Below are 16,963 nucleotides of genomic sequence, written 5' to 3' on the forward strand. Positions count from 1 at the left end.
TGAAGCATATCAATCGGCAAAAGTGCAGGGAACGACGCTTTGAAACGAGAGGGAATATGTTTTAGGAAAAGTTGATTCATATATTGTGACAGGAATTTCCGTATTGTACTGGTGCAGTCATCGTTTTGGGTTCCATCTTCTCGCTCTATTTATTTTCATATTTTATGGATTTCATAATTATAGATTTCGTAATATCTTTTCCCCCTTTTTTGCCCCTGGAGTCATTTACGTTCGTATTATTTCCTTCGTAATCAATAACTTTTTGTTTTGTGCTCAATGGCTACGCATCAGTCACTCCTAAATTGTTTTGCCTTAGCTTGTTTATTTCATGTCGTATTATGTTTCTTTATTACTTCTAGAGTTTTTACATTACATTAATGGTAAATGAAGAACTACCATGCAGTGAATCAATTCTGCGAAATATGATTAGATAAAACACCCGTTCTATGCCTATCATGAGGCACATCTTCCAAGTGTGTTTGGAAATGAAAACTTAGGAAATTCTCTAATTCGACGTCTTTCTGATCTTTTTTCGTCCTTCAGTTTATCCAGGTTGCCATGGGATTTCCCGCTTCCGAGTGTGCCTTTCCCTTCAGAAATACCTTTGTGTGAACGGTGAGCTTCGCGATGTTATTGAGATGCTTTCGGAAGGAGATTTGATCAAAATATGCGGTGCGAGAAAAAGTAGGTTGCGGAATAAATTGCTAACGTTACCTACTGTGAATGGAAACGTTAGTAACGAGTAAAATGCATAATTTTCTGAATTCATGAACATATTTTGAACGGGAGTAAATGGATGAGTAGTTTATCGTATTCACCCTCCGTCTGAGGCGTCACATTTTGGAAAGCAATTGGTCGCGCTGAGTCACATGGACACTATTTTTGTACATCTACATCTACATAATACCCTGCGAGCCACCTCTAGGGTGTTTGGCAGGGGGCGATCAATCACCAGCATGCAGCATGCATTGGACTCCCACATGCACACCACACCGTCCAAAAAACGTCACGTATACTAACAAATTATACTACTTTATGCTGTTAGAAATAATAATAAAATTAAGAAACATGCAGTAAGTTTTACATAGGTTAGTTGGCTACACTACAAGTCATGCAATCTATTTCTGAGTTGTATCGCTGCCGTTATAATCTCTTATTGATCGTGGTAAAAATTACATTCTGTACCTGTCTGTTCTACAATCTATCTCTCTTATTTTATTTATATGATCTGATCTTTCGTAGTATGTTGGCGTCCGTAAAATATGGTTAACTTCGTTAGAAAAGATACTTCTCTTGAACTTATCTAAAAGGTTTAGTCTATTTTTCAATCTACGGTCCGACAGAGATTCCCATCCGAGTTTATCTAAGAGGTCAGTTACACTAACAAGACTATCGTAACGACCTTTCACATACCTGGCAGCTCTTCTTTGCACGCGTTCTAACTCTGTTATCAAGCCTTTTTCATGAGGGTCCCAAACACTGGCAGCGTATTCCAAATGTGGTCTAACGAGGGAAAAGTAGCTAATTTCTCTCACTTTGTCGTCGCATTTTCCTAGTATTCTTTTAACAAAACCCATTTTACGATTAGCTTGACCGGTTATTTCTCGAATATGTTTATTCCACGATTGATCATTATTGAGTCTAACTCCTAGATATTTCACGGATTCAACAGTCTCTAATTGGGTGCCCCGACTGATATAGCTACGTTGTAGGGAGTTATTCTTCTTGCAGAAGTTCATCACGACGCACTTTTTCAACTTTAATTCTAACTGCCATGCATCGCACCACGCTTGGATAGCAGCAAGGTCATTCGTTAGTTCATCTATATCTTTGCTGGAACGGATTTCTCTGTAAACTACATGGTCGTCTGCAAATAATCGTAACTTACTGTGTACTACTTCGCCAATGTCGTTTATATAAAGAAGGAACAGGAGTGGGCCTATGACACTACCCTGAGGGACGCCAGAAGTGACTCTAACCTCATTGGAGACTGCACCGTGTAATACTACTCTTTGGACGCGGTCGCTCAAAAATTCTCTTATCGAGGAAATGACATCTTCGTCTAGACCTTAAGATTTAAGTTTTATTATTAACTTTCCGTGGGGTACTTTATCAAATGCCTTTTTGAAATAGAAAAAAATTGTAATGGTTAAAGAAAATACATGCCAGTGGAAATAACTGTTTTAACTGTCATTCATCTAATATTGAATTTCATGCATGGGAATCAAGTATATGCATAATAATGATGGAGATATTCATATTAATATAATACATAATACACGTTTTCTTTACGGCACTTTCATTCATGTTTCATTCATGTGATATATTGATTAAAATCAAAAATGTGTAGCAAAAAGTCGCGTAACCCAAATTTAATGCTTTAAATAGTCGTTAATAGTGTTTGTTTAAGTTATTAAACGCATTTAAAAACTTTGCAATGAACATTGCGAAGGAATTACTATATAAGGTATTCTACCTCAAGTTGCCGCGTGGCCTCTACCAGACGCCAAAAGGAACAAAATATGGTTTCCAGAATTGCGACGAAACATGGAAATATATTTGTAACTAATTCAGAAGCATAAAATAATAAGATACAAGTAAGACAGTTTCCTAACTTTGAAAACACGACTTGGGTACAGAAAAGAATATGGCTCGAAAAAGAAAATAGACACCCCACGACCGACGGACGGTTAGTTAATGTAATTCCCAAAAGAATAAACAGATCATGCATTAAAAATTTAAAAAAATAGTAGGCATAAAACAGCCTTCAGCATTCCTAACGCGCATGCTCCCATTATTGTTCCAGTAGGCAATAATAATGGAAATAGTGTAAGATACAATTAACTTGTTTACAAAATTCGTAGGATATGGCAAATATTGATCGTAGGCTTTCCCGGCGTATAGAATTGTGGAAGGTTACACGGGATTTCCAACGGGTCACGTTCTCCAACTCCACCTCGGCCGACGTTTCGATGGGCGAGTTGTCCATCGTCTTCAGGGCATGTCAGGTCTTGAAAATCGTCCTCCTTATACATGGATGGCGTCGGTACCTGCCCCGTTTGATGAGGTGGAGTTAGAGAACGTGACCCGGTTGAAATCCCGTGTAACCTTCCACTATGGTAAATATTTTTTCATTAGTTCATTTTAAGAAATTTTGATCGACTCTTTCATTGAATGACTTCTGAAATATCGCTGTAAGCCGCGAATAAATATGGAGCAATTACAAATACTTGCGACAGCCACACTTTTTTCTTGCTACCATTAATTGTGATACCCTTAATCTTAATTCTCCTCCTCAATTTTCTTTTCTGGTAATTTCAGCGTGATTGTGGCTGAGCTCTTGATTTTGACGTTATCGATTTTTAATCTCATAAAATTTGGCCTAATTGGATCTTTAATTTTATTGGTCCTTTCTGGGATACCCTATATAATATGAAGATATCCAGGTGGAACAGCAGTCGCCCTTAAATTCATGAAATCTCTCCAAAATTTGTGGAGCTGCGGTGGCGTTGAGGTTGCATATTGGTCGCCACACGGGGTAGAAAGTTCTTTTTGTGCTTCACGCTGGAATTGCCTTTTTATGAGGCACTTCTCGGATATTTCAGTTAATTTACTATCATTATTACGTAATGTATGAGTTGCGCTCGAATTTAAGCTATTTTTGTTGTGTAAGACGACTCATTTATTTATTTCAATAAAATCTTCATTAGCCGAAATTTATTCGTGTATATTGCCAGGAAGCTTTTGATTTTTAAAATAAATTAAATAAAAAGTTTGATTTTGTCATCATGATTTTTCTCACCGCTACCCTAAAAAGTCATTTACAATATGGAGAGTTTGATACAGTTTTGAGTTGAGCATAAATCAGTCAAATAGTTCATTTATTTTGGCTGTCTCCTCCAGGCAATCTTAGTCTCTCTTACCCTCTGGGAGTAAATCCAGAGATTTCAAGTACCCTCGTCTCGGTTTTATGGCGAGACATGAACCGCCTCCATTTTTCTCACGCCGCTACTGGTTTACCGGCGCTCGTCTAGAAACAGTTGCCAAGGATTTTTCTGACGCTGGCGTTGAAAAAGAACGCGGAGGTATGAGATATGGCGAGATTACGTTGGCCTTAAAGGCTTTCCAGATCCATATCCATGCGCCTCTTTTTTGCTGCTGCCACTTGCCTTGCAGTTCATCTGGAGTTCTCTGCGGGAATGAATAAGCACCAGTCTTCGTCTGAGATTAAGAGTTTGCAAAGGAGCAAAAACGGGCGAGAAATGCGTCTCAACTCGCATTTCGTCGGAGTTGCGCTAGACTCCAGTGTGTTGGCTTTTCGCTTTGTCCAAGCCGTGGATTAATTTCGCCGCACGACTTATTTCAAACTGTATTCAAATAGTCGTCAGCGCGTGTAATCTCACAGTGACTTCAAACTCCCGTAAATCTGGGCTAAAATGAGCCACGACGAGCAGTGGCGGATCCAGAACAGGGACGAGGGGGGGGGGGGGGGGAGAGCTAGGTTTCTAGGGAGTTAACCTCCCAGCAGTGGTGGGAATCCGGGAGATTACGAGCATGTTGAAAATTTCAAGGCTTTCAGCAGCGCACTTTAAAGTTGTCTCATCGCCAAATTTTCCAAGAATTGAGTTTAATGTGTTCAAAGTTCTGGCCTTCCTCCACCACAGTGGCGCCGTGTGCACGATTTGAAATGCATCATATACTGAGCAGTCCATACCACCTTTTCCGGCAGTGTCCACAAATATCCACAGGGAGGAATGACTGCCTGAAGCACTCTACGGGAAATAGGGGCGAAATCCGGTTTCGAATCCTGGTCAAGGCAAGTGATTTTTTTATCTCTGTGGATTTTTCGCACAATTAATGCATTTCGGGCGACTTCCGTAAAGTTATTTATCACCGTAATACTTAAACCCATAATAGTAAAAGTTTTCAACCCATGTTTTCGAATGAGCGTTATCATTTTATGATTGCGCGGCTTCATATACTATATTGTTGAGCTCCGAGAGGAGAAGTGGGTAGGGGAGTGACCACCCCTCCATCACCCAGGACGTCGTAATGTTGCGCGGAGGATTGGGAGGGGGGATTAGGAGGATGAGTGTACCAATCCTCCACGATCCCCTTCATTCAGATTCTGCTATTGTCGTCTGAGTGATAATTTATTTCTTATTGCTCATCATCTTTATTTGCCGGTTGCACTAGTTAAAAATAATGTTGCTTTTAAATCAGGGTTATAATTTCGTTCAATTCGAATTCGTTAAGGATCTTCTTAAACTGTTGGAGTTGTGAGATTGTATATTAACAGAAAGGAGATAGAATCTGAAGGAGTCCGAACGAGCCTCTTGAAAGTTTCTTTTCATTATGAACTCAGCCTCGTGTAGGTGCTGCCGCAATTGCACGTGGACTTTTTTATTTAATGCAGGCCAAAAACAACACCAGGACAATTGCAAAGGACACAAAATTGCAAAGAAAACAATTAGACATTGTAAGCAAAACGCAAACAATGAAAAATTAATATTCAAGAGTAATATCAAATAAAAAATGTTGGTATTCATAGGGAAGTTCAAAATATGGAATACTGAATAAAAGATAGTATTTCGGGCAAATTTTTATACTAATATTGACGTAAAGCATTAAAAATTTGAACAGTTAAATTATTAAAAATTATTTTAATACATTATTAACAATTGTAATATTTCATTAGAAGTATTTTCTTTTTATGCAATATCGAATCGAATAAACTGTTACACATTCAAATCTAAAATTTGTATTATTTTAACTAATTCACCTCAATCGACATAACCTACAGCAATATGAAGTCTTCACGGTCTTCGATGGATATTTTGCTGGTCGTATTATTTTGGATCTCTGCTATCGTTTTGTTCTCATTTTCAGTCCTCCAGTTCGTTCCTGGTTCCTTCATACTCGCAGTGCTCCTTCAGTTGGCGGCGGTCATTTCAAATAGTACAAGTGATAATGCAGTATGCAGACTTTTTGTTCGAAAGTGATCGTTTGGTTCGGGAAGTTCGTCATGTTCAATTGGTTCATTTCGAACGATTAGAGAGAACGATCATTCGAAATGAACCGAATCATATGACTCAAACCACAGAAATGAATCGAAACGCCGATTTCGGCTAGAAAGTGAGAGGAGGGGGAGGAATTGGAGACGGAGAAAGGGGATCGCTGTTATCACTTGTTCCACATTTTTAGCCCCCGAGTTCGTCCGTGTTCATTCATTCATACTTGCAGTGTTCCTTCGGTTTGCGGTTGTCATTTCAAGTAGCAGTGATGATTCAGTTCTCTGAGTTCATTGTGTTCAGATAGGTTTGCTTGGCACGCGACGTTCGTAATGCTAGTTTTGAACGGTTCGACGGAAAGATTCATTGGAATGAACCGAATCACAGAAACGAGTCGAAATGCCCTTCTCAGCTAGAAAGTGATGAGAGGAGGGTGAAGGGCTGAGAAGAAGCGACGGAGAAAGAGCAAGGGGAGGGTAGAAATGGGTGGACCAAACTCTCTCTCCCTTCGCCTTTGATGTGGCGTGCTGCGAGGGTTCGCGGAGAGTGGCTCTGATCTGATCGTGTTTGGGGGTTGGGGGAGGGGGCGAGGAAGGAGGATCGCAGTTGCATGGCATCGCGGGTGGTGTGAGCGGTAGTTCTGAGTGTCAGGGAGTGGGGGCAGCACAATCGGACAAAGGGAGAGAAAGGAACTTTCGGGCGCGTGTTTTCTCCGTGAAAGGGAAATATGGATGAAGGATGGAATGTGCGTGCCGTTCAAAGGTGTTCGCTCGCTCTCGCTGTGGTTTGGTTTCGGAGCGTAAGAAAGGGATTAAGATGTGTTTGGTTTCCTTCCTTATCAGACCCCTGAAGTTGTGAGTTTCTATTGTGCTGGCCTCCGCTCTGTTGTGGGCCTCAATAAAGCGAACCTGGGTGGTTGGTGTATTTGGGAGCTATTGAAAACCGAATTCTGCGCAATTTATGAGCATACGGCACTTTATCTGAGGTGCTCATGGACTTCAAGCCGATATTATGGTCGGTATTTTCAGAGAGTGTACAAGATCGTGTTGAATTTCATTTGAAATACCCAGACCCTGCCCCAGAATGGCCAATGTATTTTTAAAACGTAACGACCTCTAAGCATGGCTGCAAATTTTTTTGAGACCCTCCTTTTATTGGGAAAGCACCTGATTCAACTAAACGAAATGTAATTGGATTCGCTTCTACTTTTCGCTTATCATCTCTTTACTACATTGTAACAAATCACCATTCATCATCTTAATATGAAATACACGCGAGTGTCAAAAAACAATTTTGTCGCACACATGGTTGCAAATATTTTCTAAATAAAGTGACAAGATCTTCTGCGTGGTGTCGGAAAAATAGCTCTCTAAGGTATAATTCGACCCCATTCCGCTTACAGTTTCACTTGATTGTGTAATCAGACTACCTTTCTGTATCGGGTTACAACCATGATGTTGCAGGTGGTTAGGATGGAGCTCAAATTTTCCTTTGTAAATCGTATCAGATTACTTTCTGTATTGGTTTACATTCGCTTAGGCGTTGAAGGATTGAGTGGAGCTAAATTTTTCCTTCGAAAAACGTATCACGTTACTTTTCCGCATTAGGTTACATTCGCGGGAAGCCGGACACTGGAAGAATTCCTTGTTTTCCTCCAAATTGGATTCATATTGCCTTTCGGCATCGAATTTTATTTTGCAAGAGGTAGCTGGAAGGACATCATGAGGCTATCCTCTGGTGTACCCCAAGGAAGTGTTATTGGTCCGCTTTTGTTCCTTCTTTACATTAATGACATTTCCACCGTGGTCACGAGCAAAATCCGCCTCTTCGCAGATGATGTAGTTGCATACAGAAGTTTACGACTATAATGATAGAATAGTATTAGAAAAGGAACTCGTTGCCACAAATGACTGGTGCAGCACTTTGGAGTTAGAATTAAATCTTCAAAGTGTGTGGTGATGAATTTTTGGTAAAAGAATATCTCCCAGAAGGAGCTACACCACTAACGGGATTCCATTATCAAATTCCGAATTCGAAAAATACTTATGGGTCACCTTTACCCGGGATCTTTCGTTTAAACACATACATGAAGTATGCGGGAAAGCTAACCGTAAACTGGGATTTGCAAAAAGAATTCTCAGTAAATGCCCAAAAATGGTGAAAGAAAAAAGCTACTCGACTAGTGAGGCCTCACTTAGAATATGCTGCTAGCGTACGGGATAGCTGAAATCAATCGAGTACAGCGCAGATTTCTGGTGAGTTGTACGACAAAAAGTACGACAAAAATATATTTCGTAGTAATAGTACTTATATTTTTAATCCCAAATATGAGAAGAACTTTTGCCTGCCAGACCCTGGTCACCGCACAACCCAGAAAAAAGTCCTGGATCCTTCCTTGGCAACCAGCTAGCAAAGAAATGAGGACAAGGATTAGAAAGACGATTTTCGAAAAATAGTATTGAAACAAAATAATTTTTGTTAAAATAACTTAAACCAGCTACCGCTTTTTGATTATAAATTGAAATACCTTGAACCTATGTAATTTTCCGAAATTTGTTTTAACTTCCTGAAGTATTGTCATTTTCAGGCAATATGGAATGTTTCCACCGAGTTCAGTCGTAAGAGAGCTGACTGTGTGTAGGGCGATGATGGCGGACGGACATGTTTGTGAGGATGTAAGTAAAGTAGAGAGAAATCGATAACCGGATTAGTTAATAGAGGATTGTTTGTACTTCTATCTGTGCCTAACCAGTCGGACTATTTGAACAAAAGTTAACCGGTGGGCCACGTTCTATCGGAAACACGTGACCTTTCGGCTGGGAGTTAAGGGAGTCGTGGGGAAAGGAATGGGCGAGGGAGGCCTCCTTGAAGGAACTCGGGAAGGGGAGGGGAGATGACGGAAGCATGGAAGAGCGCGGCGTGATACAGCGTAGTTATTCTTACTTTCGGAGGGGAAGGTTGGTTGTTGAATGAGTAACAGGCATTTGGATATGGAATGTTCCGGATGGGTTAGTTGGCAATATATACATGTTCCCTTCTCTCATTTCAGTACGTTCGCTAGGTCAGATTTTTCGTTGCGTCCAAATCGAAACGTCTCCATTCAAAATTGCTTGCATGCAACATTACCGGTGCATCTAGAGATTTTGGAACAGCATTGCTCGTCATCGTGGTTTAGGCAGAGGTCCTTCTAGTGACATTAATTGATACTTCCTGGTCAGTGTATATCAGACTTGTCTCCAAGCGAAAGTGAATGCGCACCACGTTTTCCATTTTTTTTGCCATACTCTCTGAAATGATCATCTAAAACTTATTTTTATTTTCTCACCAATCATATTTGAAAATTTCAATACTTTAAGGGGCCGTAGACCGTCGTTTTCTTCTTTTTAATAAATACTGTTTTGTGTTGGCAAAGTCAGCCAAATCATTTACTCCGATAGTACTACCTTTATTAATGCGTCCTAGTCTGCATTTCCTGGTTTAATTGCAGTACTTCATGCCCGCAAAGGCTAAGGATAGATCCGGGAATCGTTTTTATTTAGCAGTGGGAGGATTTGAGGAAGTAGGTGCCCGATTGAAATTCGGTTTCCGAGAGAAATACGTTTTCCGGGTGAACATTAGAAAGGCAGACTCGAGAAAGATAGGTTAGCTTTCGGCATGATGCGGGGAGCCTATACTCTCAGGGGAATTATAATGATGCATCGGACTTCGCAACGGCAGCGAGGTATTCTGCGCGTCCATTAATTCCAACTGTTGATATGCTGCCTCTGCGAGCCGGTAATTGAAGTGGACGCAATGCTCGGTGAATGAATGGCCTTTAATTAAGGCATTGTGGCCGGTATTACTCCGTGAGGTCATTCCTAATGAATCAGGGTTGGCCGCTGGAAAAGTCGGTTTGATTCAAAGCCATCTGATGAACACGGAAATGGGTCTACTGTAGTCGGAGTCCCTGTTGCCTTTTGCCCTTCGGCATTTTGTGATATTATCTGTTTAGCTCTGCTAATAATTCTGGTTCTAAGCAAGCGCAAAGTAAAGTCAATGCCTGGGGCGGCTTATAAAAATGCTCCAAAATCCGTAACCTGTTAAACTCGTCCGTTTTACACCGACCCAGGTTTACTGACTTGGTTTGCAACCGCCAGGCCTAGACCCTCAATCGCAAGCACAAACACTTCACACTAACTCACAGGTGATACATTTCCTGGAGAATAAGCTCAAAGGGAGCAAGTCAAGATGCAAACTAAGACAAGTGAAGAGCGAATTTTATTAGCTATTTCGATCTCCAAGAGGCCCTTTTCCACGCACGAAGTTAAAGATCTTTACAACGACATACTCAGAGTTATTGTAATGGGTTGGTAAAGGCATAGCCAAAACAAATTTGGGAATAAATTTTGGGGAGGACAGGGGGAGGGGTTGGGTGGTGAGAGAGACGGCAGACTTTCATTGAACGGATGAGAAAGAAATTTGGAGGGTCGGGGGAACACCGATTTTGTAAATCGTTGATGAAGTTATTAAGGAAGGAGATAGGCCCCAACTCACTTTTTAGCAGTTTTTCTTTCCTTTAAAAATAAAAAAAAATTTAGCATGCATCCAAAAGATTAATGGGGTTGTTAAGAAGCTTAAAAAGAAGTTTCTGATTGTCCTGTATCATTTCATGATGTGTCTGTAAAGAGTTGAACAATGCTCGAGTTTTCGCGGTTGTTGTTTTTGTAGTATGAATAATATTCCTGATAACGTGTGAAAATTTTACGTTACATTTGTCCAAAGTAGAAGGCATGGATTTTTTTAAAGCCAATTTGATTTTCACAAAAATTGTCATGCACTGGAAATTTTTCTTTTGTGTTTACCAATTGATTTTTTAATTTGTTATTATTAGTGTGAGAAACTTTTGCACTCAAGGTGTTCAAATCCTCTCTATGCTCTTACTAAACTTTGAGAAATAGTAAAAAAAATCAGAAAGACATTAAAGATCAGGAATCATGTTGCAATTTGACACCCCGGAAACCCACCCACAGTGCATGCATCAACATTCATTTGACCATCCTAGCCGTAAATAAGCAACCCTTCCTCCCCTTGTACACTGGCTACATAACATTCAGAAAAACCTCAGCCGAAAACAGTTGGAAAGATAGGTTGATTCCAGTGGCTCTGAATTGTACTTCGCTGAGTTGCACCAGTCATCTTTGTCAAATCTTTTTTCCCTTAAGAAATAGATACTTCTTAAAAGAGAAGCGTATGGATACCGAAACTGGGAGAAGGTGTCATCAAAGTTCGTGAGACGCACGCTGTTCCAAAGAAACATGAGCGAGACTCTCCCAAAACGGGATCGAAAAGATGGCGTGGAATTAAGGACTCGGAGGAGGACGCTTAAAATACACTCACTCACTCCTATGGCCATTTATACCCTAAATGATATTTATCCTCGCCAATTGTCTGCCTCCAACTCTCTCTCACTTCTGCATCCGCCTCGCTGACTCCCATTTTCCCCATGTCTTACAGCACCTCATCCTTCCATCTTTTTCTCGGTCTTCCTGGAGGTCGTCTCCCATCAGGGATTTCTTCCCAGACTTGTCTTAATAGGGCCTCTTGCTCTCTTCGTATTATATGCCCTGCCCATCGCAATCTGCGGCTCTTAGCTTCAGCTACGACGTCTGGCGGGTCGAAGAGGCCTCTGATTTCCCTGTCGTGTTTTCTTCTCCAGCTTTAATTCTCTCTTGTTGGTCCAAAAACTTTCCTTAACACTTTATTTTCAAAGACAATTCATTTATTTTCCGTTATTTTGTCGAAACCTCAAGATTCAGCTCCGTACAGAAGGATAGGTCTTATTATGGTTTTATAAATTCTAAATATGGTTCTCATGTTTTGGTTCTCGATTTTTGATGTTACAGTTTTTTCAGGGCGTACATACTTTTATTGGCTGAATATATTCTGTTTTGTATATCATATGATTCCTTCTTGTTTGAGCTGATTATGGCATCAATGTATTTAAATTAATTTACTCTTTCAAAATTGTGATCCTCAATTGTAATGTTTCGGGAGTTATCAGGTTTTCGACCGAAGGACATAAATTTGGTCTTATCGTCATTGATTTTCAGTCCAACTTTTTAGGTTTCTTTTTTTCAGAATTTCTGTCATAATTCTTAAGTTTTCCTTATTTTCCGTCAGCAAAACTAAGTCATCTGCAAAGGCGAGCACTGGTATGTTTTTCTCTATTCTTATTCCCAAGTCCGTTTTCCTGAATTATTATGGTGCCTTTTCCAACGCCAAATTGAAGAGTATCGGTGATAGACCATCTCCTTGTCTCATAGCAGTCTTTACATTAAAGCATGTGGAATACCTATTCATTTTAAACTGTTACCTTAGATTTATATTTTTGACGCATAGCCTTGCTAACTCATTCAATTTCCTAAGAATTCCAAAGCTTTCCACACTTTTCCCTGGTTTAAACTATAATAAACTTAGCTAAAATCGACAAATAAGCCAAAGAAATGTTTATTAAATTACCATTATTATGAAACGTCATATACTTATTCAGATAGGTACTAGCATTTTTGCTCAGATATTTTCAACCCTTAAATTTACCTTTTCTATTGGGTTCATGTGCCATAAATCGACCAATACATTTTACTGCCATTTTTACTCTTAACTTATTATATTTCTACAATATTTTTATTGCAAAATTCTCTTTGGATCTACTCTATCACAGATTCATTCTACGTCTGATTTACCCTGCACGAGACCCTTTATATCGGTAAAATCTCATTCCACCATGTTGTCTCATTTATCTGTCGCACCGGTTTGGTGATTAAACTTTGATGCATTTGCGACGCTGTCGAGAGTGAAATATACGGCCAAAATCGTTATCACCGCGCGTCGTAACAATATAAGCACCTCCATCTACCGTGTACGATAGCGCTGTATTATCAACATTTCAGTGCGATACGAAATGCAGAAGGCAGTGTGGGATTAGATCTCCCGACTTGAGTGGGAGTCCATCACATCCCTCATTTACATCAGCGGCTACGCGGTGCACTTTTAAAATAGCAATTGGTGGGATCTCTACTCCATGTGCCTGTCGATATAAAGTCCTATTACCATTGATCGAAATATTACGTGCAACATAATTCTGCGGTTTAATTGGTCAAGTCACTCGTTTTAATTCTGCTAACATAATAATTGGAAATGAACACTAAATTGAAATAAATACTACGCAGGGATGCCTACTAACAAAAAATATTGGGGGGGCCCAAACCGGGGATCTTACCCCGGGAAATTTTATAAGTAGTAATTTTTAAGTTTTTTAAGCATTTTAGGAGAGTAGTATGATCAACATTAGAACCCTGATAACTCGAATCTCGATATCTGGTCACTCCGGGGAAAATCGACAAGCCTGACTAATTTTTTCCTCACACCCATAAGGAATTTTTTAGGGGGCTCGGGCACCCTCAAGCCCCATGAAGTCGGCGCCATGGTTATGATTGTCCGTCAAAGCGTAATACGCCCTGTAACTAGCATATTTATTTCTGTTTGCCTTTATCACGTAATATACTTGTCTTTAATTATTTGACATGCAATCAATATCATTTTATTAGTAAATTCATTAAATTAATTCATCAGAATGCGTAGTAGAGGATATTAAGTCCTAGTGAAAAAATAAATAGTCTATTTGTAATGTGAATGTGTAATGATATTCAAAAGTCTTCTGGTATCTTCTAGTATCTGGTTCTCAGTCTTCAGGTATCTTTTTTGTACGTTATTCTTTAGCTTTTCCGTTCAGTCATACATCAGTTGTATTCGACAATAAGAATAAATTCAAGACTAGATTACATAAAGGACATGTGATTCCTTTCCATACGAACGTTCTTGTCTTTCTCAATCATATTGATCAGTAAGTTTGAACGTAGATAGGTACTTGCGATTCGAGGAAAAATTACCCAGCATTTACTTTTGCGAAACGCATAAATTGTCCGTTTGAAAAATGTATGATCCTAAAAATAGTTGAATTTGACATTTTCGTGAAGTCAAATTATTCGTGACCACAATGATAATATCACTATCTCACCACCGATGAAAATGGTTTCTTCCGTTTGTGAAAGCTCAGAAGTCATTCCCTTGTTTGGTTAAAAAAAACAGGGAGAGGTATTTTAGCCGCTCGGCTAGAATTGGAATTGTGCAAAATCAGTTTTTTTTACGCCTAAAGCATGCCGTCGTAGCCGAGTAAACAAACTCGCCTGCCTTCCGTTTCGGAGGAAAACACGTCGGATCGGAATTTCCTCGTCTCGTTTTTGCGCATTTGATTCCATCGACTTCCTTCCTTCCTTCTCTCTCTCTCTCTTGAGTGTGGGGGTGTTCGGACGAGCCACTCCCATTTCACTCCCTCCGTTCACCCTAGAAATGCCAGAGGCCACAGAACGAATGCCCTCCCCCCTCACGTCTATCCCCCCCCCCCTGTGTGCACTCTCGTTAACAACGGGAGATCTTCACTCGTCATAAATCCTCCATTCCCACTTTCCACTCAAAATTTAGCAAATGGAAAAGAAATTGGATACAAGAAGTTGCCATTAAATCAATGTTTTTACCGTAAGGTTAAGGAGGATAGGTGAGGGTATAGCTCACTTCAAACTAAGTCACTGACTCGTGAAATTCGGGGTAGACACCTGTCACGGAGTCCGCTCCTTGCTTAAAGTTTTGTAGGGGTGCGATTTATTTCCGTTGGGTTTTGAACCTGAGAGCCTTAAGTCAATAGCAGAGGGGTCTATCTAGTAGGCCTGCTTTTCCCCGATAGTAAAAGGTATGGGAAGAGAATAGCATTAAAGAAATAGACGATTACGAATGGAAGCGAGTATATGAGTGGATAATTGTATAAGGCTTTTAATTATTGTTTCAAAACTTTCAAAGTACACTCACCGTTAGCGATGAATTTAAATTTTCCCGACTATCTCTTCCGGGCTTTTAGTGCCTTTCCTAAGACTAAGCCAAATTCAAAGATGTCCATGGGTAGTTTTACTTTTCGCAAGTATAAATATTTGACTAGTGTTTATATTGCCTCATGTAGTTCAAGCTCCCTATTTCTTGGCAACGTTTTCCTTTATCCTGATTCACTTATCCACCGTCGATCTTACCGTGGGCCACAGGTTGGGAACTTCTCCTTCGAAAAAAGCATGCGAAAAAGTGAAGTACGTAGCGTAGCGCTCCATAAAGCCCACGCTGAGGATTATAATATAGGCATTGTACGTGTGAACGGGGATGGATGAAGAGGGAAGAGCAAGGGATATTTGTTAAATGATCGGGGAAAGTGATGACAGGGGGTGGAGGAGATTATTTTTGCGAGTAGACGAGAAATGATGAGGATGAAATGTGTAGTTAGGGTATCACCGAAGGCAATGTGGTGGTAAGAAGAAATAGGGAAGGCTTTTTACAAGATGTGTTGATCTACGAAAATTCTGAGATGTGCTTTTAAAACAAAATTAATACCTGGGAATGTCAAGTTGCGAGCCGCGTCAAAACATAATTAGGATTTTCACAGAATTCCAATATTTTTGCACAGTGGCTCTTAAAATATTATTTTCTATAATGGAATGTTATGAGACTCAATTTCCATGGAATTGCTCATGTTTTTTTTGCTGTCGAAAGTAAGTTTCCGCGTTCATTCGCTCCGTTCGGGGAAAAACCGCAAATGACTGTCGGCAATGATGATATCCGAAAACAAGCCCACGCGAAGCCAAAGAGCAACTTAAGAGGCGGAGGTTTTCGTCGAGGGGGAGGATAATCCCATTCCTTGGCCAATATCCTCGCAGGGGTGGCAGCGCTGACAGGAAAAAACCCCTTAATCCTAAATGGATAAGCCTTTTCGCATTTCCTGGCCCGCCACCCTTAATTTCAGTCTTCCCCTTCCCCCCCCCCCCCCCCGAGTGGGTGTTTGCCTCCCGCTTTCGAAGCATCGAGGTAAGAAATGTCCCTTTGGCCAGGAGAGGAAGGCTTACTCTCAGTCCGAATTTCAGTCAAGGGATTGCTCGGGACTTCCCGCTGTCAGAACAGCGGCAACAAGCGTCCATTACTTACTGGATTTAACGACCGTGTTCTTACATTTGCTTCTGCCTCTTTCACATAACGATTGTCCGAGCGATCGTCCTAACGATAGTTGGTCGAACTAGCCGTGTGAATGCATGTCCTGGCAATACTTCGCGTAGTTCCGAACGTTGCCACTTTACGATGGTTAGGCGCTGGGAGATCGGAAAAGGAAGCGACAAGAGAAAGAGTAAAAGCTCGTGAGGCTCTCTTTGCTCTATTTTTTTCATGGATTTGTCCTAGGAAGGAAGAATATGGGCGGAAGAAAAATTATTCGGTAAATACACGTTGAACACAGTAATATCTTGACCTTGCATACCTCAACAGCTTTGCTAACTGGTATTTTCCCGTTCACTTAAGATGTCAGCACTAGAGGGCAGCACATGTTTTAACCATCGTCGTGTGAATGCACGATAGTTCCGACAATCGCTGGAACAATCGTAATGTGAATGAGGAATTATTTCTTGGTCGCCATTCACACGTTTCTTTTTACCTTCCTTTCCGGTCACCTGGTACTAGGTGGTGTTCATTCGGATGTAAATAGAAATCATTGGTGTTCAGTCGGATGTAAATAGAAATCAGGCCTATTGCTTTCTCGTTTTCTTCCTCACGCGTCTAAACACGGAACGAATATTCCATTCTTTCTCTCGTTTTGAATTTCGGATGTGTTTTTTTTTACTTTAGTGACGTTTTCCATTCTTTCCTCTGACTTCCTTTCTGATTTCTTTTCAATGGTACCGTTAAGTGCTGTATTTAAGATGACTCATCACTCCTGTTCTACTGGTCGCATTTTGTCTTCTTTCGTGGCAAATATATCGCTTTGAACACACGTAAGCGTTTTGAAAATATCACTATTTTTATTATTGTAAACCATTATCGACATTTCCTCG

At 40.3% G+C, this 16,963-nt stretch overlaps 1 protein-coding gene across 4 annotated transcripts in view; it reads right to left on the minus strand.

Annotated features, from left to right (window-relative positions):
• Nucleotides 1–16,963, minus strand: part of LOC124158017 — a 740,388-nt gene that overhangs the window by 393,532 nt on the left and 329,893 nt on the right. The gene's annotated exons all lie outside the window — the stretch shown is intronic.

Source organism: Ischnura elegans, chromosome 4, assembly GCF_921293095.1.
Source record: "Ischnura elegans chromosome 4, ioIscEleg1.1, whole genome shotgun sequence".
NCBI lineage: Eukaryota > Metazoa > Arthropoda > Insecta > Odonata > Coenagrionidae > Ischnura > Ischnura elegans.